We start from the raw sequence: 22,576 nt of genomic DNA, 5'->3' as shown, positions 1-22,576 counted from the left end.
TCTATATTTCAGTTGCTTGGCAGTAATGTTAGCTGACCAGACGAAGGTCTCTCCATGAATCAATGCTGATCCTAGTGTTGGCTTTTCCTGCTTCAGCAGGAGACAGGGGAGACACTGGAGTTTTGGTCGGAGATGATAACGTTACTCGATCCGGAGCCCCGTCACTTAACAAGACACGGGAAACCTCTGTTGGTCTGGAGGAACTGCAGCAGTTATTTCTGCACAAACGTCCACTGTACATTCACTAGATATTCTCAGAGCTAAACTAACTCTTCTGCAGTGTGGAGTGTGCGTGAATGCACGTGAGAGGTGGAGCGAGAACGAGCGCGGTGTGTGAGTGAAGGCAAGCAGGCAGAGGAGCAGAGGCCCTGGAGACCAAAGCTACGGTCTCCCCTGTGTCTTCTGACCGTGGTCGGGGGGCTGGAGCAGGAGTAGTTGACACTGTATAGCAAGACGGGCTTCACTAGATATAACTTTGCGGTTTTGATGCTTCCGTGTTGTTTATTTTGGAACAGCGTAGCCACACACGAGCGCGTATTGGACACGGACCCGCAATGATTTATAAGAGTTTAAGAAGTTACAAAGGTACCTTTCAAGGGGTTAACATCACACCTTAAAACCTCCGGTACATAAATCACTATTAGGTTGTTTCTCTGCAGAATTACTATTATATTGATGTCAGGTTACTTCATAGAAGAATGGAAAAAGAAACTTAAAAAGAAAAGTTCAGTTTACTGATAAAACCAAAATTCCATCAGCATGAAGTAAATGTAAAGTTTTGCTTGAGGACTGATTCAACCCGTCATTAAGTTGTAAGTACAATGAAAACGTATTCAGGGAAGACTCCTGACTCCAGTGATTGCACAGGTGCCTCTGTGAGAGAGAGAGTGTGTGTGAGTTTCTGTACTTGCAGGTGGCTAATTACCCCTCTCTGTGTCTTTCTCTCTTCTGTATGTTCTTTTCTCTCTCTCTTCTGTCCCGTCTCATTAAGAGGCGTTCAAACCGTTTGTGTGAGAACAAAGTGAGTTGAGGATCGTAAACCTAATCTTCCTGACTCATTATCTTGGAGACGATTTTACTCTGTTCATTTGTTCACCTACTGTATGTGCATGTGTCACGTGCGTCAATCTGGCTTGGCACGGTACACGCTCAAACATATAAAGTACAACCCCAAAATCGGAACTTCAGTCAATCAACCATTTAATTCCTCTGAAGCCAAAACCTCCCTTGTGTGCTAAAGTGAGTAAGAAAGCGTGTCAGTGTCACGTTTTGTGTCGCCGAAACATGAATATTACACGCCTCCATGAAGGTGCAGTGTTTTGTTGTGATGGAAGTCACAGTTGCAGTTTAAGTTGGTTCAGGGTGCTCGCTGAACCCCCCTAGTGGCCTTAACCAAAAATGCATGAGGGATTTAAATATGATCTATACTTTTATAATAACACAACTAATAATTTATTGTAATGATGAATAAAATCAACCTTGTTGTGTCTTAAGAAAGCAACAAGATAACTTTGGTGGGCTTTTTCATTGACTTGGAAGGGGTGAAGGATGCTCTCTGTCCACACTGAATCCGTTAAAGGGACTGTTTGTAACTTCTTACACTTATAAATCATTGCGGGTCGGAGTCCCATGCGCGCTCGCGTATGGCTAGGCTGTTTAGACTCAGACTCCAACACAAACTACGCGGAAGCACCAAAACCGCAAAGTTGTATCTAGTGAAGCCCGTCTGTTGAACAGTGTTGGCCGCGGTCGGAGGACGCGGGGAAGACCGTAGCTTTGGTCTCCAGGACCGGAGTCTCTGCTGTACTCTGCTCCTCTGCTCCTTTGCCTGCCTGCCTTCACTCACACACCGCGCTCGTTCTCGCTCTTTCGCTCCACTCTCACGTGCATGCGTGCACACTACACACTGCAGAAGAGTTAGTTTAGCTCTGAGAATATCTAGTGAATGTTCAGTGGACGTTTGTGCAAATATAACTGCTGCAGCTCCTTCAGACCAACAGAGGTTTCCCGTGTCTTGTGAAGTGACGGGGCTCCGCAGCGAGAAACGTTATCGTCTCCGACCAAAACTCCGGTGTCTCCCCTGTTCCCTCTGGCCGCGGTCGGGAGGCTGAGGCAGGAAAAGCCAACACTAGGATCAGCATTGATTCATGGAGAGACCTTCGTCTGGTCAGCTAACATTACTGCCAAGCAGCTGAAATATAGAGTGATATTGTGCTTTTAGCTGACGTGTGTCGCCTCACTATTTTGAGCGATGCTCGTTCATGTCTATGTAGAACGAGCGCGAGCAACAGGACGCTGGCTTTAGTTGACTTCACGGCCACAGGTGTCGCTGTTAACAAGACATTTCTGATTCTTACAAACAGTCCCTTTAAGAAAGCAACAACATAACTTTTGTGGTCTTTTCATTGACTTGGATGGAGTGAAGGATGCTCTCTGTCCACTCTGAATCCGTTAAATATGAACTTCTGTTGTGCTGTGCGCTGAAGATCAGACTGGAGGCATAACCACTTAAGATGTGTGATACTTCCTATCTACCTACACGTGTAGTTTATTTTTGATACTTCCTATCTTCCTACATGTGTAGCCTACTTTTTAAACAGAAAACACACGTTTTATATTGTGCAAATGACACACAACTGAACCAACAGTAGTAGGAAACTGTCAGGCGATCTCCCTCCAGCAAGCTGCCACCTTATTTAGGTTTTTGCAGTGAAATGAGAAGGTATCAAGGTAATCAGCCATTCCTCGTACATTGCGGCGCTGTCAACGTGAGCGACAGGAATAAATAGAAATTCTGCTCCACATGGCGCCGCGCATCGCTGTGTCAACAATCGCTGGTTTGGACATATCCGTAGAAAACGATACAATTAATGTGATTTTGACACTGATGCTCGCTCGCGTCACATTCAGTTAGGACACGGTTTAATATGTACACACAGTAAGACCTCTCTGTGTTTTAATATGCTAAGATCCATATAAGACGCCACGTGGTTAGCCTACTGAAGGCTCATCTCTGGTTTACTGTCAGGTTTTTGCGGTTTGTGCGACTTCGGTTTCTACGGTAATTCTCGCATTATTCTATATTAGTCGGGATATGAAAATGCACCTGCTGGTGCCTGATTATTAATTTATGTATGAACAAAGCGTCTGTTGTAAGTATTACATTCCCTCTAGATTTTTTATTTTGGTGAACCCCCAACCTTAAAGTTTAAACTGTGACTATGACGGGCATCTAACTTCAGAGCTAGTTACGTAGTATTTAAAAAGTGAAAAATCCCACTTATGGTGGGCAGGTGGGGACGTGGATGGGACCAACACATACAAGACTTCCATGCAGGAGACTGGTGTTCCAGACAGGTGTTTTGTTTTGCAAGTTACGTTGATGACATTTGTCGCGTGTTTTCCGTACTGATGTTATGTTGTTTCTCTTTGTGTTTTACTTTGTTTTACATACTTATTTAAAGCTTCACTAGTCAGTATATTTTTGGCATCATTGGGCAAGAATCCCATAATAACCTTTCATCATATTGTAATTCAAGTGTTCTGAGAGATAACTAGACTTCTGCTCCTCCTCATGGCTCTGTTTTCAGGCTTTAGAACATCTAGCCCGTGACGGGAGACTTTGACCAATCACAAGTCATTTCAGAGAGAGAGAGTTCCTATTGGCTGTGCTCTGGTCATGTGACCAGTACTTGGCGTTCCTTCAAGAGATTTCCAACATGGCTACCGGGTCACAAACTTTCTCATTTTACAGCTGAACCGTGCACTACAAGATGATTCTGAAAACATTTGAGAAGAGAAATCGGCATTAATGTTACATAATACGTGTCACCAACCTGATAATAATACGTGTCACCAACCTGATCTCACGCTTCGGCCTGAGATCAGGTTGGTGTGTGTGTGTGTGGCCGTGTATTACTCATGTTGTGGAGACTCACCTTCCCATAAGTACCCATAACATAAATCAGGTGGATTAGGCAAGTAGCGGTTCTGGTTCTGGTTTGGGTAAATCTACAGGAAATGAATGTAAGTCAATGTAATGTCCTCTAAAGTGATGGAAACACCACTTGTGTGTGTGTGTGTGTGTGTAAGCTTGTAGCGTAATTACCGAGCTGTTTAATGCTAACTGTGTGTGGGATTTCCTGTATGTGTGTGTGTAAGTGATTACTGACACCGCCAACAGCCCATATCGGCATTTTGTAGTGTGTGCTGTTGGCAAAACACCTGTTAACAGAGACAGAGGTGTAAAGCCTTTCAGCACACACACACACACTTAAACTGTGTAGTAAACAAAGCCATCTAGGCGGGAGCAGCTGGGAACTTTATCGGGGCTCTTACTCAGCAGGATCTGCATATGAAAACATCCTGAGTAGTTCAACTAGCTTCATTTATCCAGAGGGAAACAGAGTGTGTGTGTGTGTGTGTGTGTGTGTGTGTGTGGTGATCTCATCCTGAACCTATCTATCTATCTATCTGGCATTGCTTGTCAACTGTGTAAACATTGCGTGTGTGTGTGTGTGTGTGTGTGTGCGCATGTTTAAAGTTCAGGAAGCTGTTCTGAATCACTCGTGCCTTTTAAACATTGACCCAGTCAATATATTCAGATTGGAAAACGCGCTCTAATCAGCCTGATCAGACGGGGGTGGCGAGTAAACGCTGCGTCGTTGACACGTATACGGCAAGGTTGAGCTTTAATTATGGGATGGATTAGCATGCAGTGCTAATGAGCACGCTTGTGCATTCCATCACAGCGGAAATGAGTTAATAGTTGTTTTGCATTATTGCAACACTGATTAAACTAGAATAATTCATGCAATAATTCAACAGTGTAATATCATAAATACTGCATTTATACTGTACATTTCAATAAATATTCTTATTTAATTTGTATTTATACGATTCTTGCATTTATATTTAACACACGTAATAGATCCCACTTCTCAGCGTTTGTTTTCCATACTTACTGTAAATTGTGGTTATATATTGTATGTGTTTCATATTTCTTATTTGTATTATTTATTTATATTTCTCTACATATATTGTTATGTATTGTAGCATTATGTACATGCTTTACATACTCCTTTATTTCTATTTTTATGCTTTTTTGTAAGAGCAACTGTATGTATTAAAGTATTTATGATTCTGATTATTTTCAAAAATATGTAGCATAACATTGTTTAACATTTGTGTCACAGGTCGTCACTGTAATCTGTATGTCATTACACGCTTAACATGTGCTATACTGTCAAAAAAAATCACTGTATGATTTAGGGATGTCACAAGAACCGATACTTCGGTACCAAGTCGATGCCAAAATTTAAAAAAAGTGACGGTACTCTTTTTCTACAGTACTGAAGGTACCGTACGATCCCTGTAACGGTCATTGGTAGTGATGTGACAGTTAGGAAAATATTCCCACCTGTTAATAAACTTGTGACAACACCGGTGTTACCGATTACACCGGACATTTTACAAGAAAAGATGACGGTCAACATGTACAGAGCTCTGACTCTAATCTTCTGAGGCCAGACACACCGCCACCAGATGGTGGCGGTGTATCTGGCCTCTCCGGTAGTGCTTTTGCTGCGGGGCTCCGCTGCGGGGGTCTACCTGGCGACGCTGCTCCGTGCACACTGGCTGTGACAGCTCCATCCACCTCTCTGCGATTACCTCATTAACTTTATGGTTCCCTTATAGCGTTGCGCTTAAACGTGAAATATTGCCAAATAGGTACGTTTGCTTTTCGCTTCGACAATAAATCCTCTGCCTCCTACTCCTACTACTCTGAGCTGACGACCAGATGCGTTCATGGTCAGTATGTAGCATCCGTCGTCTGACTATCGATTGATAACACGCTGCTGATATGCCAAAATTAACAAAATGGATAATTTATTTTTATTTATTACTTAAAGGCTACATGTCTCTGTTTTTTGTAATGTTCAAATGTTTTTAATAAAAGAGTACGTGTTGATTTACATGGGATTTATTGTTGTTGTTTTTTTTTACCGGGGTATCGAATTGGGTATCGAGAATCGCGGAAATTCACTGGTATTGGTATCGACTACTAGATTTCTGGTATCGTGACATCCCTAGTCTGATTGTCAAATTAAGTTTGACAACTTGGTGTAATGGCTGTCAGCAATGTGACTGTAAGGTTGGCCGAGTGTTCCAGTTAAGCAGTAAAGGTGTATTTATTTACAAAAATGGAAACCGACAATCCAGTGCAGAGATGTGCACAGTGCAGGCCTGGCGTTTAAGAAAAGAATTAGCTAATTGAAAAAATCTATAAAGACGCAGCATAGGCAATGACCCTTTAATTGATGGGCCCTTGCAGCTCTCCAGTCTGGCTTGTCAATCATTGAGGTCCGATCTCCACTGAACCTCCTCCAGGTATTCCAGCCTCCTCCTTTATTAAACTGGATCCTACTAAGGCACATTGATAATAATTAATAGTCAATCCCCCAACAGGAGTATAACTGTTGGTCCACAAAATAGGACAAAATCTACAGTTAAAATATAAAACCTTCAATATGACATTTTCAGGCATGTCCTGAAATTAAAATGGCATTGCTTATTGTCACACCAAAAACACCCCTCCAACTCTGTCTGTAAAGGGGAGACTCGTGGGTACCCATAGAACCCATTTTCATTCCCATATCTTGAGGTCAGAGGTCAATGGACCTCTTCCTTGCTAAAAATGTTGCCCAAATTCACCTTAGCTCTCCTCGGAAAGATCCTTTGGGGGCTTTGAGTATCTGTAGCAAATTTAATGGCAATCTATATAGTATTTTCCAAAATATTTTAGCTGTACCAAAGTAGTGGACCAACCATCCAATTGCCATCCCAAGAACCCTGCTGCCAGCATGGCAAAAACAATCCACAAAGAACATGAAACTGTCCCTAGTCTTTCATATGTTCAGTGTACATCTTGAGGTTTGGTTTTAGGCGGGAAAAAAAGTTTAGTATGCAAGAGTTTCAGAACCCTGCGCTGGACGAGAGTCAGGTTGTATTAGGTGGAAACTCTAAAACTCTACCACAGCTGCTCTGGTAATGTATCATGACGTTTGAAGGCATCTTAAAAAACAGGGTCAAGTAGACTGGGTTTGAAGCTCTCTCTAAATTATACAGAGATTTTCTGCATGGCCGCACTCATTCCAGCAAATTCCAAGCTCCAGGATTAAGCTTGTTCTAATTGACTTAATGTTAAGGAACCAATTCACAAGTCAAATAGAGAAACAAGAATTACTTCGCCGCTTGAATTTATAACACGAGGGAAAGAGACATTCAGCTGACATCTAATCAATTTATAGTGATTCCAAAGGCTCGGAGATTTCACATGCCAGTTATGCTGTTTAGGAAACAAAATATTTGTTCCACGTTTGCATGAATTTAAGTAAAGTTGCAGACTGTTGTGACTTTAAAGGATTGACTCAGTTAAGCCCTTCAGTTGTTGACACTTAGGCCATAATTAACTCACACTGCCAGATAACTCTGCTGTGTGTTAATGTTGGATGTGTGTGTGCACTGTTGGATTCACCACAGTGACATTAAGCCCCGAGTCAAATGTGTCAAGTTAAATCTTGTTTGGATGTCATGTTTTCATAAAGTTTAATGCGCAGATCAAGCCTTATTTAAAAAATAAATAGGCGAGAAAAAAGACCCATTAAATGGAAAAATGCTTCCGAAAACAGAATCTCCTTATTTAGAAGAAATAAGCCAGTTAAGTGTGATGATGCGTCAACTCCACCGGCACTAAAAGGCAGTAGCACTTTAGGAGATAATTCACATCAGTACAGCATCGCTAGTTTTCCGCATAGTCACAGGGGTGTGATGACTCACAAATTCATTTACATTTTTGAGGTCTGAATTCAACTTTATTTTCACAACTAAAAAAAATGTTCTCTGTGCGATGGGAACACATTTGTGCCAGTTTGAATCTGCTGTACTTGAAGGAGAATTTAAGGGTTAATATTGGCACCACTGAGTATTAAGAGGTTATGGGTTCCTTGTGGTGGCAGAGGTTGACATGGGCCAAGCCCCTATGCTGGCTAAATCCCTCCTGCTGAACTGTCCTAAGACAAGACTCTACTGTGCCACTACTGTGGCTAATGTTAAGTAAGGGATAATGTACAGCTAGCGGGTCATTGTTGGAACCCCGTCAGGGCGATGCGGTGGACCCTGAAGCATCGCCCTGAAGGGGTTTATTTCACAACAATGACCGGCTAGCTGTACATTATACCGCTTCTACAAGCACAGCACCGCTTCTACAGATTCTACAAAGGTTTTAGTCAGGATAGGACCAGGCGGACTCTCCATTTAGCCACTTGGATACCCAAAGTGTGCCAAATGGGTTTTCTACCTCTTGAAAGGGAATCTGGCTCTAAAATTCTGCTGATATCCACTACAGGAGGCTATTTGCACACAATGGAGCCTTTGGCCATGACATTTACACTGTGCATCATCACATTCTACCATTGTGCACAGTATAAAATCAATAAAAAATGACAAAATTGTATAATTTTGACTCCAAATGGAGTAGTTTTATTATAATAATGAAATATGATCAAGTAAAACTTACAACTGACAAAAAATATTCCACAGTCAAGTATGTACATTCAATATAAAAACGGTTGTGTGTTCATTTTATTATTAAAATATTAAAATCATTGCCAAGTAAAACATTTTTAGTTTCGCAGCGTTAAGGCCTCGTCTTTTAGAAACAATTCAGGAAAAAAGACCACCACAACATTTTATGAAGTTTTTATTGGCAGTGTTTTAACACACAGCTCAGTCGAACCCGGTACCGGGTTCCTCAGGTAAAAGAGGTTAAATAAATGATTTACTATACATGATGTCAAGTGTTTCTAATTTCTTTCTCCACCATACAGACATTGAATGGTGTGTTCAGGGATGCATGAAGCTGTGGGGTGGGAGGAGAACAATGTCAAGCGATGACGGTTGGGGTAACCCAGTAGTACCGGCAAAAGAACTTCAATTCATTTTCACCCCTGCTGATTCCCCTGCTCAGTCAAGGATGATTCCACAACAAAGAGCAACTGAACTATGACTTTAGCATTAGAGACAAGAACAGACTCGTCATGAGCATTAAACCTGCAGCAGGCAGAATATTTTTGGCATCATTGGGCCAAAATTCCATAATAATCTTTAAGCATGTTGTAATTCAAGTGTTCTGAGAGATAACTAGACTTCTTCACCTCCTCACGGCTCTGTTGTCAGGCTTTAGAAAATCTAGCCCGTGACGGTAGACTTTGACCAATCACAGGTCATTTCCAAGAGAGAGAGCGTTCCTATTGGCTGTTCATTGAATGAAGGCAGCTGTCAATCACTCGCAAAGTCTAATCAAATGGTCAAACTAGGGGGCGCTGATCAAAGAAAGTTTATTCTGGCTGGTGGGCAGTGCTTGGTATTTCCTCAACTGTTCTCAACATGGCTGCCGGGTCACCAACTTTTTTATTTTACAGCTAAACAGTACACTACTAGATGTTTCTGAAAACATTTGAGGAGAGAAATAGGCATTACAGTAACGGAATATTGATTCATATTTGATCAGCGCTGCCTAGTTCGACCGTTTGGAGTTCGCGAGTAATCGACAGCTGCTCAGAGACGGCAAGGCTCTGATTGGTTTTTATCCATTTCATGCATTACTGTCAGAATATAGTGACTTTGTTTAATCATATAAGGAGAGATCAATTGAAAGTGAATAACGACATTTATTGAGATTAACAACAGAGAAGGGCTTTGGTGTAGTACATCTTCAATAAGCACAGGCCCATGAATACAGGAGGTAGGCAGAATCCCCAAAAAATGTGGAAGAGAATTCTTGTGCTTATGATCAACATTTTCTCATCCCAACTTGTCGCATACGTATGCTTTGTCAGACCTTAGCATCACGTTCCACTCACAGTAAACACATGCTTAATGTTGTGCATTAAAGGTCACATATTATACTCCATTTAAACTAGTTATTATAGGTCTCAGACACCTCCAAACCATGTCTCTGAAGTTTTTTTTCAAAAAAACAATCAGATCATGCATTCCAGCATGTCTCTATAACCTCTGTTTCAGCCCATTTCCAAAAGTGCTGATTTCTGTGTCTGTAGCCTCTGTCTCCTCCCACTCTGCTCTGATTGGTCAGCGTTTTCTGTCAATCAAACGTCCTCAACAACAGCGTCACCCTCCCCCTCCCTCCCGGAGAAGCTCTCTCTCTCTCTCTCTCTCTCTCTCTCTCTCTCTCTCTCTCTAGAGAGAGAGAGAGAGAGAGAGAGAGAGAGAGACGAGTGGAGAGATAGCAGCTAGAATAAAGTTTATAAACCACTTTAAAGTTTATAAACCAGAAACTTCACCCAGCGCACGTTACCGGAGGAATCTGATCAGAAATCGGCGACACATGATGAACATCTGCGGTCCAGATTCCAGGTTTTCCTGACGGTTTCTCTCAGGTAAATAATGCTGTTTATATCTCTGTTAGTTAACTCAGTGTTTACCTTATGCATCAACTCTGTAAACCGTAAACACACTCTGTTTTACGTCTGTCTTTACAGATCCATCTGTGAGAAATGACCGACAGAATCATCCCAGAGGAGAGCAGATAGCTGTGAGCAGATGGCTCTGTTTACATGGAGATACAAAGCTAACCCGGTAGCATGTAGCTAACCCGTTAGCATGTAGCTACATGCTAACGGGTTAGCTACATGCTACCGCTATGACACGGTGTGTAAACACAGCGACCATCAGGGTGGAAAATAGAAGATGTGAAACAGTAGTCAGTTCATTATTTCTGCTAAAAGATAAATGTATGGAAGATCAGAGTAATGGTATATTATTTACAGTAGTAGCTGTCTCTGTGTTACCATGACTACAGACCACCGGAGCTTAGCTTACCATAGTTTACCAGAGCTGAAGACTTTCTCCTGTACCATGTTAACATAACTAACTAACAGGTGAGATGATTACAAATGCTGTGAATAATTAATATTGTCATCTGTCAACTCAAATAAAGTTTGACTGTGAAACAGAAATGTGTTGTGTTGCTTACAAGTCACTATTTACTACCTGTAATCTGCTACATGCATGACATCAAATATATATAATATATAAATATCAGCTGTTTAAACATTGTAATTACATAAAGCATAAAAAATAAAGTCCATCCACTGGGTCTTCAGAGGATCCGAAGTGGGTACATGGTGCAAGCTTTTGTGTGGAGTATTGCAGCCAACAACAGAACAAGCGGGTTTCTTAGGTCCTTTCAGCATGTTTACTAGTAAACAGTCGAAATAACAATGGCGGACGCAGCTTGCTGAGCCGGCTACTCCGTGGGCGGGGTTACCAAGCCGGGGTATGGGGTGAGGGGGGTGCTGTTCTGTTTCACTGGAAACAGGAAAGCCATATATGGCTTGCATTTCTGCCTAATGACGTCAGAAGACTAGGAAAAAAGCGAATTTTTATTTCTGCACCCATTTCCGGACAAACGGAGGAGGAGAAAAAGAGAGAGGATGGTCTTTTATGATACTATGGTGGCCTGTAGACACACTGGGGACAGATATTGATGTTTAAAAGACATGGAAAAGTGCATTTTGCATAATATGTGACCTTTAAACAAAAAGACTTGTTCAGGATTTGGCAAGAAAAAACACTTAGTTTAGGGAAAAACAACATGGTTTGGCTTAAAATGACCATGTTTGTAAAGTGAAACTGTGAATTGATGAATATTATGTTACGTTAATGCCTATTAGAATCATCTTGTAGTGCACGGTTTAGCTGTAAAATGAGAAATTTGTAACCCAGCAGCCATGTTGGAAATCTCTTGAAGGAATGCCAAGTACCGGTCACATGACCAGAGCGCAGCCAATAGGATTGCTCTCCCTCTCTCTAAAATGACCTGTGATTGGTCAAAGTCTCCCGTCACGGACTAGATTTTCTAATGCCTGAAAACAGAGCCATGAGGAGGAGCAGAAGTCAAGTTATCTCTCAGAACACTTGAATTACAATATGCTCAAAGGTTATTATGGAATTTTTGCACAATGATGCCAAAAAATATACTGCCTACTGACACTTTAACTTACTGGACACGAACCGCAGTCTCCTGGATGAAAGCCCTGTGTTTGTCGGACCTATTCATCTCCCATCCCACCTGCCCAGTGTGTGTCTTTCACTCTTTCCTTGTGCATTTACTGTTGCCCCAGATGGGTTTACATTGTAGTTAACGGAAAGTACGGTGCATTGTTCTAAAGGGTGCCTTGTGCGGCGGTATTGAACGTTGATGGTCTTGACGAAGCATCTGTATTTTGACAATTTGGGAATGAGTGATTCAATAATAAGGGGTTACATGACGCAGAAAAGACAATTAGTGGTAAGCAAAAAATCATATAAACTTTAGGATTACAATGGAGCAAGGCCAGAAATGTGAAGAGATGAAGCTCGGGTTGGTAATGTTAAGAAACTTGAAAGAGTATGCTAGATTTAAAAAAAAATATCCAACCCAAAAACCCAGCCCAGTGTAGCCAACTTTTTTCCAATGAAAGTAGCTAGCAGCACTAGCTCCAAAAGTCCCAAAATCGATTCTCCAAGTCGGCAACACTGACAGTCCGCCCCTTCAGGCCTCACTCCAAAATGATCATAATGAACGTAAACAACAAACATGGCTACTGTTAGTACTCAAAGCTGTTAAGCTAGCAGCATGTAAAAGACAGGCAGGCAGCCTGTTTAATCATTTAATTCTAATGAAATTATTGGACGGGCTTATTACAGTTCCGCGACAGCCACAGATACTGGATGTTTTTTTTTTATTTATTGATCGCTGTCGAGATGTGATGAGAATTTCAACAAACTACCACAGCACCACCAACTAAATGCACACCAGGTGGGACTCGGTGGAGCAAACGGCATTGGAATTGGATCGAACATGTATGCTGGAGATAACTATTTGTTGCAGAGAGAAGGCAGAAAGTCCCCCGTGATGCTGCAGACGTAGCAACACCTGGCTGATCCTAAATGAGTGGCCTGAGTACTGCTGAGGGCAGAGTTCACATTTAAGAAGCACTTCCCTGAGGTTATGAATAAACCAGGATTTAGACATGGGATTATTGTCAGGTATTCGTGAGAGAGGAGGTAGAAGGCCAGTTGCTTTTCGGAGCCCCAGGAATTTCATCCTTAAATGTAGCAGTCTGCTAAATGGGCATCTGGAGAAGGTTATATACAGTATACTACATAACAATAAAAGTTCCTTTTATTCAGTCAGAAGTGTTTGTATGCTGATTGAATTCTCTTTGATGGTTTATGATGGATTCATGAGAGGGCACATGCTGTTATAGCTGCATGGACAGAAATGAATTTGCAACATGAATTAGTTTTGTAATATGTGTAATTTAGTTAATAGTTTCTGTCATCATTTTACGCCACCAGCATGAGACTGTTGTAAAATAACCACAGAACCCCTCCGTAGGCTACGTCAAACCTGTTTTGTTTCATTATTCTGCAGTTTTTTCTGCACATCAACAGGCGTGTTTCCCAAACTGTCATCCGTCATGAGGGGAGAGTTCTAATAATGAGTTTGTTCTGATCCCACCTCTCACCAGTTGGTACGGCGTAACTGACTGCAATGTGGCCACACCATGAACATGGGACCCAGTGTCCTCTTGTGCGCACAGAATGACGTAGTCTTGTTTGCCTCAACCTAATGTTAAATTGTTTAACCTAACAACGTAGTTTAGTTGCCTCAAACTAATGTTTAACTGTTTAACCTAATGATATAGTTTTGTTGCCTAAAGCTAACATTAAATTGTTTAACCTCAGGACATAGTTTTGTTGCCTAAACCTAACTCTAAATTGTTTAACCTAACGATGTAGTTTTGCTGCCTAAAGCTAACGTTAAATTGTTTAACCTAATAATGTAGTTTTATTGCCTAAACTTAACGTTAAATTGTTTAACCAAACAACGTATTTTAGTTGCCTCAAACTAATGTTTAACTGTTTACCCTAATGATATAGTTTTGTTTGCCTAAAGCTAACGTTAAATTGTTTAACCTAAGGACATAGTTTTGTTGCCTAAACCTTACTCTAAATTGTTTAACCTAACGACGTAGTTTAGTTGCCTCAAACTAATGTTTAATTGTTTAACCTCATGATGTAGTTTTGTTGTCTAAAGCTAATGTTAAATTATTTAACCTATTATGTAGTTTTGTTGCCTAAACCTAACATTACATTTTTTAGCCTGTAGCGGCATAGTTTTGTTGCCTAAACTTAACGTTAAATTGTTTAACCTAACAATGTAGTTTTGTTGCCTAAACCCAACGTTAAATTGTTTAACCTAATGATGTAATTTTGCTGCCTGAACCTGACGAAGCAGTTTTTTGCCTAAACCTAACATTAAATTATTTAATCTAATGACAGTGTTGTTGCCTACAAAACACCAGACTTTTAACCAAGAGACCCGTGTTCGAGACCGTTGTTGACCGTTGTTTTTTTTTTTATATAAGTTACGTTAGTGCCTTTTGTCACGTGATGACAAAAGAGGAATGTCTTTGGTATTTATACGCCCTCCTGTGAGACTGGGTCGAGTTCTTTCCTAAACCTAAACTATAGTGGATTTGTTGCTTAATCCTGAAGTGAGGCTAAGGAGTAACTAGAGTGGTTTTGACACCCGAAATAAAGAGGTCGTGGTCACTTCACGTATTTCAGGGAGATCACGTTGGCTTTGTTAGTGGTCACCACCCCCCCCCCCCCCCCCCACAAAACCCATGGATGAAAATCAGAGGAATGGACATATCATCATAGAAAAATTACATTCCAAAGGGCATTCCAGTTGGGACCAAAATGTTAAACCTGAACAGCATCCGTCATGTAGTGTCTAGAAGGTTGGGCACTGAGGAGACAAGCTTGAGTAAACGGGAGATGAAAGAGTGGCCTTGGAGAACTCCGCGATCAGCTTCAACAGGCAACAGATCTTCCTCATTTAACTTTTGCCAGAGCTTCATGAGTATGAAAATGCTGCCAGCTGCAGCTCTAATGACCGGGCTGAATCTCCCGCTGCAGTCGGGGAGGAAAAGAAAAACTTTTGGTGTTACTTTCCCTTATGATGTCAGACTTTCAGGCAAGTTGTACATCGGGGGTGACTGTGCCTTCATTAGTCCGGTTGCATAAGGGGTGAGTCACACTTCCACGGTCCTTTGCTAATACAGAATCTCTATGAATATGAAGTATATTTCACCCATTAAATTGGCCTCTCTGAGTGTTTATATTTTCTGTAAATTGCTATCTTTGCTATTTTAAGATTGCGCTTGATAACTTATGCAGTGCGCTGGCTGAATTGTCCTCTCTGAATGTGTTTCTGTGGTGAGTGTATAGCCTCTTATCAGCAGGAGAAGCACTTGTGTCTGTGGGGGCATGTGTGTGTGTGTGTGTGTGTGTGACTATGTGTTTGTGAGTGGGGTGTGAAATATTGCATGAATATGAAAATTGCTCCCATAAATAGGCTTTACTTTAAGTTCTGTGAAACTTTAATTTCGACCCCCCGTGGCATATGAATCTCATCTCCTCATCGTCCCCCCAGAGGACTCTCTCCGTGACGCTGTCGTTCTCTCTATTTTTGTTTTTCTGTCTCTGTTTCTTTCCTCTGTTCATCCATCTTGTCTGTAACTCGACCTTTTCCCTTCCTCCTTCTTAAGTCGCCCCGTCTCTCTCATGTCTCCAAACTTTCTTTTTGCCATCATAAATAAGCTGCACAAAGATCAAACAAACACACACACACACACACACAGTGGTGCGATGAAATACCAAAGGAGAGAATAGTCCAAAGTTGGAAATCAATCCATACAGGAAGTAGTCTAACGGTCGGGCTAGAACGCCCACATGAGCAGCGCCTGTGCGTCACGGAACCTCTCGCTATTCATGTCGGCGTCCATGTTAACAGGTTAGAGCGGACACTCAGCCTACGTGTGCGGCGCGGCTCGGCTGCGTGTCGGCTGCGTCTCTTCTAGAGATTTGAGGTCTTGCCTGCGGTTCACAGCAAAAATAGACAGTGAAAATGTTCTTTTGACAGTATATTGACATCACACCAGCAAAAGTTTCAATGTCTATAGAATATGTCACAGACAAAAAAATATTTTACACTTCCTGTTTTCATGTCAAAGTAAAAGCCCTGTAGTGTTTTTGTATTTTTTTGGCAGTTAAGAATCAATTAATTTGTTAAGACAATGCTTTTATTCTTAAATATTGCAGGAAAGGGTTGTGAAAAGCAGTTACTTGCAGGTGTCCATACATTAGTACTGTCAGTACTTAGAGTACTGGCTTTCAATTTTGTAAATGCAGTAGTCATAGCAGAATGCTATACACATAATAGACTATGTTAATAAATTAAAAGGACATCAGGTGAGGTGCAGTATTTTTCCGATGTGTTCTCTGTCTCTTTCTCTCTCTCTCTCTCTAAACAGAGTTTTACACACTGACAAAAAAGACTGATGTGTTTGTGAACATTTGGGGTGTGCAGGATGTGCTGTGTTCAGTCAGAGAGAACACATTGGTTCTGAATATTTCAACTTTTATTCTTATTTTTTTATTTTATTTACTTATTTTTGTTTTGGATTTTTGCATGAAGTAGTTTTGTTGTAATTTTTGATAAACGGCAAAACTTGGATAATCGGAACTAAAAAGAAATGAAAAAAAAAAACGAAAAAAAATTCTCTCTCCAAACAAAAAACACGTGACTTCTTTTTGTGTACAACTCTTCACTTTTTGGACCGCTCATCAACGATGGATGACACAAAACTCATCACAGAAGTAGAGAAACACATAGAGCTGTATGATCTTAAACTTTTCTGTCTTAAATAAATATAAGTCACATGTATAAAGAAGTGAAATGGCCATCATGAAAGGCAAAGTCTATGTAGAAAGAAAGGGCTGGCAGCAACGGCAGAAACACTGCTGGTGTGGACACCACACACCTGAGATACGCAGCAGTTCTGAACTGCCCAGTCGGGCCCGGGCGTAAGATGTGTATGACTTTTTGCGTGCAATTGTGCATTTCATAACCTATGATCAAATCAGCTTGCTTTCAATGGAGCCAATACAGACAAGTCAATGAGAGAGAGTAAGAATGCAATGCAGCGATGGAGGGTAAAGACAGATAGAGAGGGAGAGAGAGAGAGAAATTGAGAAAAGGCAGAAAAAGGAAAATGAGACAGAACGATGACGAGAAAAAAATGGTTCCTGTAGCTTCAGATGATCACATCCACATCCACAGCCCTAATATCGGACTGGGTAAGGTTCAGAGCAGACTGCTGAGTTTTTGTGGATAAAAAATTACTTTTTTTGAGGAACACGGCAAAAGAAAGATAAAGAGAGATAAAGAGGTGTTCACAATTATAGAATTATAACACTATAGCGCTCAGCAAACACAATCTCTTCCAGTGCAGGGGATCTTTCTCAAGAGATCAGTCTTCTCAGTACAGTAGAATCCAGGGTTGAATGTTTTCCTGTCATTTTAAAATTAGTACTTCCTGGAAATGTTTGGCTCTTTTCCTGGGATTCTCTGGATATCTCTACGGCTCAAGCCGTATATTGAAATGTGTTTGTGTGAGAGTGTCTCTGTCTTGTGAGGATCTTTGTCTCCAATTTAGGTGCGTGTCTCTGACTGGCTGGAGTCGTGTGTTCAGGTGCCCAGCAGTCTGGTGCTGTCTTCGGCCTCCAAACCTTTGTGTTGAAATCTGTGATCTAGCTTTGAATTCGTAGACACAGAGCCCTAACTGGCTTTGAAACTGTGTCACTTGTTGTAGTTTTTTTTTTATTGAGATTACACTTCAGTGCTAGGAGTGAACTGCTTTTCTCTTATAATCTTTTCTCCTGTTTATCTGCTGTATCCTAGGGAACCAGATCTAGTAACTGTCTTTTTGTTTGCTTGTTTATTTTGTTTAGGGTCAGCCAGCTTGTTTGAGCAGACAGATGATTTTGTTTGTTGTTTTGGCCTTTCCATCCATCCATCTGCAACCGCTTATCCCGTTAGGGGTCGCGGGGGGGCTGGAGCCGATCCCAGCCGACATTGGGCGAAGGCAGGGTACACCCTGGACAGGTCGCCAGTCCATCGCAGGGCCTTTGTTTACCCTAAATTATATTGTTTCAGTTTATTGTTGGTTGAACTTGAGTTGGAGTAATACATCTTTTAAACTAAACTTCAATTTAGTCCTGAGACTTTGGTTTGGGGACGATCTTTGTACTTTTATGTTGCACTGGCCAAAAATGAAGTTGGATTTTAAGAATAGATCTGCAATTAATCATAAAAGGATAGTTTATAGTTTACAGAGAGTTTTCAATTTTTTTATATTTTTTACGTTACTGAGTATACTGTGTAATAGAACAATACCTCTTTAAAGATCTTGTCCTGAAGCATTAATGGTTTGGAAATGCCATATGATACTCTTCACACACACAATTCTGAATTTTACAGCGGCGTATTATGGCGATTGTGGGTTGCATGTTCAAACCCGGCTTGGGCCCTTCTGTGTGGAGTTTGCATGTTCTCCCCATGTTAGCGTGGGTTTTTCGGGTTCTCCAGTTTCCTACCACAGTCCATAGACATGCAGGTTAGGTTCATTGTTGTTGAGAATTGTAAAGTTTATAACTTGCCCGCTTCATTCAACAGAAGCAGTGATATCACACGCATATTCAAAATGTAACCAAGTGTGGAATGTCGTGGAACAATGGCTGCACTAATGAGCCGAGATTGGGTTGAAGAAGGCATGAAACCAGTATGATCCTGTACTGTAGACCTATCAGAAGCTAATGTTACACGTAGCAAGTGCTACATAACGTGTATGAGTCAGAGACAAGGAGCTAGATGACGGAGAGACGTAATAGCGAGACAGATGGGAGGTAAAATTGCGCAAAGCTCTCAGGTAGCTGGAGAAACATTATCTTTGACTACAACTGACCTCAGCGGCATTCGTTCCATTCAAGCTGACTGGTCGGGGGGGAAAACAATAAGGCAGGAGGAGAGAAAGATTGGAGAAGAAACGGCTCACCTCCAAAGACACACCATCATTCAGTTCATATTAAAGATCAGAGCTGCAATAGCACCGGAGAAATATAGGTGTTATCATCATCACTCTCTGCTGACGCTGTGTGTGTTTGTGTGTGTGTGTGTGTGTGTGTGTTGTGATATAACTCACAATAGTCTCTTTTGTCTCTCCTTCACTCTCGTTCTCTTTATCGCTCTTTTGATCTCTATCAGTTGTCTGCCTCTCTGTGGGGAAACCTGAGGGCTTTTTCTCTGCATCCTTCTCACTCCTGTCATTCTCTCAGACCCTCACTTCAGCTCTCTATTCTCAACACACTCCCTCTCTCCTTCTGTCTACCTGTTTCATTTTGAACGGGACCGTTATTGCTCCACAATATTGAACCATAAATTTAGCCTTTTCTTCAAAGATCTCATATCATGAAGTGGCACGTTTGCTCTTTCTTTCTCTCTCTAACGCCACCCAATTGTGGCGTTTACTATTCAACATACAAGGCCTACCAACTGGAGGATACACTACTGTAAGAAAAAGCCATCATAGCAAAATATTTACTTATTACCTGTTAAAACATTATTATTAGGGCTGTCAAAGTGAACGTGATAATAACGCATTAACGCAAATTCGTTTTAGCGCCACTAATTTCTTTAACGCATTAGCGCTACTTGCGAGTACTGTTGTGGCTGCGTATGGATCTTCCACCGCTACTGAGGCTCCTGATGGTGTATTAAATGAATAAAGTTTAAAATTGCCAATATGTCTTGTTTGTTCCTTGTTACTGATAGAGAGTTCAATCATCCAATCCACCAAACAACTCAAAACAAGAGTCAACACCAACAGGAGAATACACTGTTTACCATTGATGGAGCATTTTGGCAAATCTTTCTTGGGCGCTCCCCACATAATCAGCTGTGCTGCTCATCCCACAAATGCATGATCCTTACAAGTTGGACATCATTGTGAAGGTAAATAAACAGGCTTTCCAACCATGTTGACAGACACACATATCCAAACTTTTTTTTCCGAGTTTATATGGATTCTGGCATTAAAAAATCAATTTAAAATTCTTAAAAAAAAAATACAGACACATAGGTTAATCATATTTTTTTCCCACCCCTACTAACTGTAGGGGTTTTATTGCCTGAACCTAGGCAAGTGCTTTTGTTTAACTCACATTAAGCATGTGTTTACTGCAACCGAAAAGAGACGCAGAGGGGTCTGACAAAGCATCAGTATGTGACGAGTTGGGACGAGAACGAGTTAAGTGGTGGGCACACTACCAACGTCAGGAGCGTGTGGCAGCTGCGTCGCGTGGTGGCTGCGTGATGCTCGAGTCTGGTGTTCACACTAGATACGTGTTGGCTGCGTGTCGGCTGTGTTTCTGCTGCTGCTCTCAGCCCTTTCTTTCTGCATAGAGTTTGCCTTTTAATGACCATTTCACTTCATGATAAATGTAATTTATATTTATTTTAGACAGAGAAAGGTTCAGAAACGTGTGGTAATTAGTAAATAATAGTAAAAATCCACAATTAAAACTCCGTACTATATTCATTCATTGAACTATCCAAGTCACTCTGTGTTCTAGAAACACTGTCCGGCACATATTTCAGAATAAAAGCCTCTTGTTAACAAATGAAGGAATTCTGTCCACAGAAAAACCGCTTGAGGGCTTTTATTTCGAAATGAAAGCAGGAAGTGTTGATTTAAACCCCATACTTTGTCAATTCATGCAGCTCTCCAAGTCACTGCGTGTTCCAGAGCACTGACTGCTCATATTTCAGAATAAAAGCCTTGTGTTAACAAATGAAGGGATTCTGTCTATAGAAAAAACGCCTAAGGGCTTTTATTTTGAAATGAAAGCAGGAAGTGTTGATTTAAAAATAAGTCTTTACTTTTTTTCATCTCCGTAACATATTCTACAGATAGACATCGAAACTGTAGTAAAGTCTTGCTAGTGTGATGATAATATACAGTCACTAGATCACCTTCACTGTCTGTGACATATTCTACAGATGTCTAGACATGGAAACTGTAGTAATCTTGCTAGTATGATGATAATATACTGTCAATAGCTCACCTTCCCTGTCTGTTGCTGCTGAGAGATGCAGCTGAGACGCGAGCGGCTCATGCAGGCAGTGTGTCCACTCTAACCTGTTAACATGGACGCCGAAATAAAAAACAACACGCCATGCAGTCGCCACGCGCTCTTGACGCGGGTAGTGTGTCCACCACTTTAGACACACAGGTGTTTTCACGTCTGGTTAGACCTCTGCCGGTACTGTGCATGTACAAACTGCTCACCTTATGTTGGTTTTGTTGCACTTGTTGGGATCGAACAGCTTACATGCTTCTGTTGGTTTTGTTGCACTTGTTGGTATCGAACAGCTTACATGCTTATCAGTCTTATTGGTACATGGCGTACGGCGGAAGCAGCAGCAGCAGTAGCAGCACAACTGCAATCCTCTTGTTGCTTTTGTTGGGCCTGAGGTACTGGTGTATTTTAACAAGCCCTGGTCCAAAGGTGAGTCACTGCATTATAAATTATAGGCTAGGGGTCCTTCCCTGAAAAAGGTCTAAGCACTTACACCCTAAACAATTTATATGACCGGTGCTGTTACCGAGGTGGAGGAAATACAGTTTGTGTGCGGTGGAGATGTGAGGAAAGTGCAGCTTGGTTTGTAGAAATATGGCTGCCACTGTCCCTGCTCCATTAGCAGTGCCCTTCAGCTATAGCTTTAATACTAAGAACAGCTATAAATCAACGGCTGGACACACTTTGGCTCTGAAACACATGCACACAAACATCTGAGGTCATGATTGGGTCAGTCAGATGGATGTGGTTATATGCACGTATAGCATTTTATGATATTTTTCAGTCATCACAGTGCTTTATTTATTATATTTATATCTCCAAGTTTGACTTTGTATTCACTCAAACCATCACATGTTTTTTTGTTTCTGAATATTAATGGGACAAATGAGTCAGTGGTATAGAGTAAAACCATTTCTATCAGTGTCAATGTCGCTAGGTGACAAGCAGGTCCCCCAGGTTCATGGAAATGTATTTACAACCTTTCATTAATTATGTACAGCTCTGTTACTCCACCTTGACGTCTCTCCTGAATGGACGCCAGGCAACAGTGACCAATTGATTAGGTTACACATTGCATAGAAAAGGTGCGTTTTGCATGAATTTAATCAAACTAAACAAATGTATCTGGCATGGAGCATGCGTGACAGGTTTTATTAATTTTCAATTTAAAGGTGTTGATTTATCACATTTAATTTTTTCAGTTAACTGTTCAGTGTTTTATATTCTATCCATCGTATTTCTCAGCAAGACCAAATTAAATGCTGTTTTTAAACCTCATTTACAGCCATCCGCGGATAAATTGTAATCGATTTGGTGCTCCCTTGACTTCTCATATAGGCCATCATCAGGTCAAAATTTAAACTGTCTTAGTACTTTGGTTCATGACAAAATACATGCAAAACTAATGACATTCCCACCAGCCTCAGGTGTATGATGTTTACAAGTTAGCAAATATTCT

Source organism: Sebastes fasciatus, chromosome 10, assembly GCF_043250625.1.
Source record: "Sebastes fasciatus isolate fSebFas1 chromosome 10, fSebFas1.pri, whole genome shotgun sequence".
In the NCBI taxonomy this organism is placed as follows: Eukaryota; Metazoa; Chordata; class Actinopteri; order Perciformes; family Sebastidae; genus Sebastes; species Sebastes fasciatus.
This window is presented reverse-complemented; position numbering follows the sequence as displayed.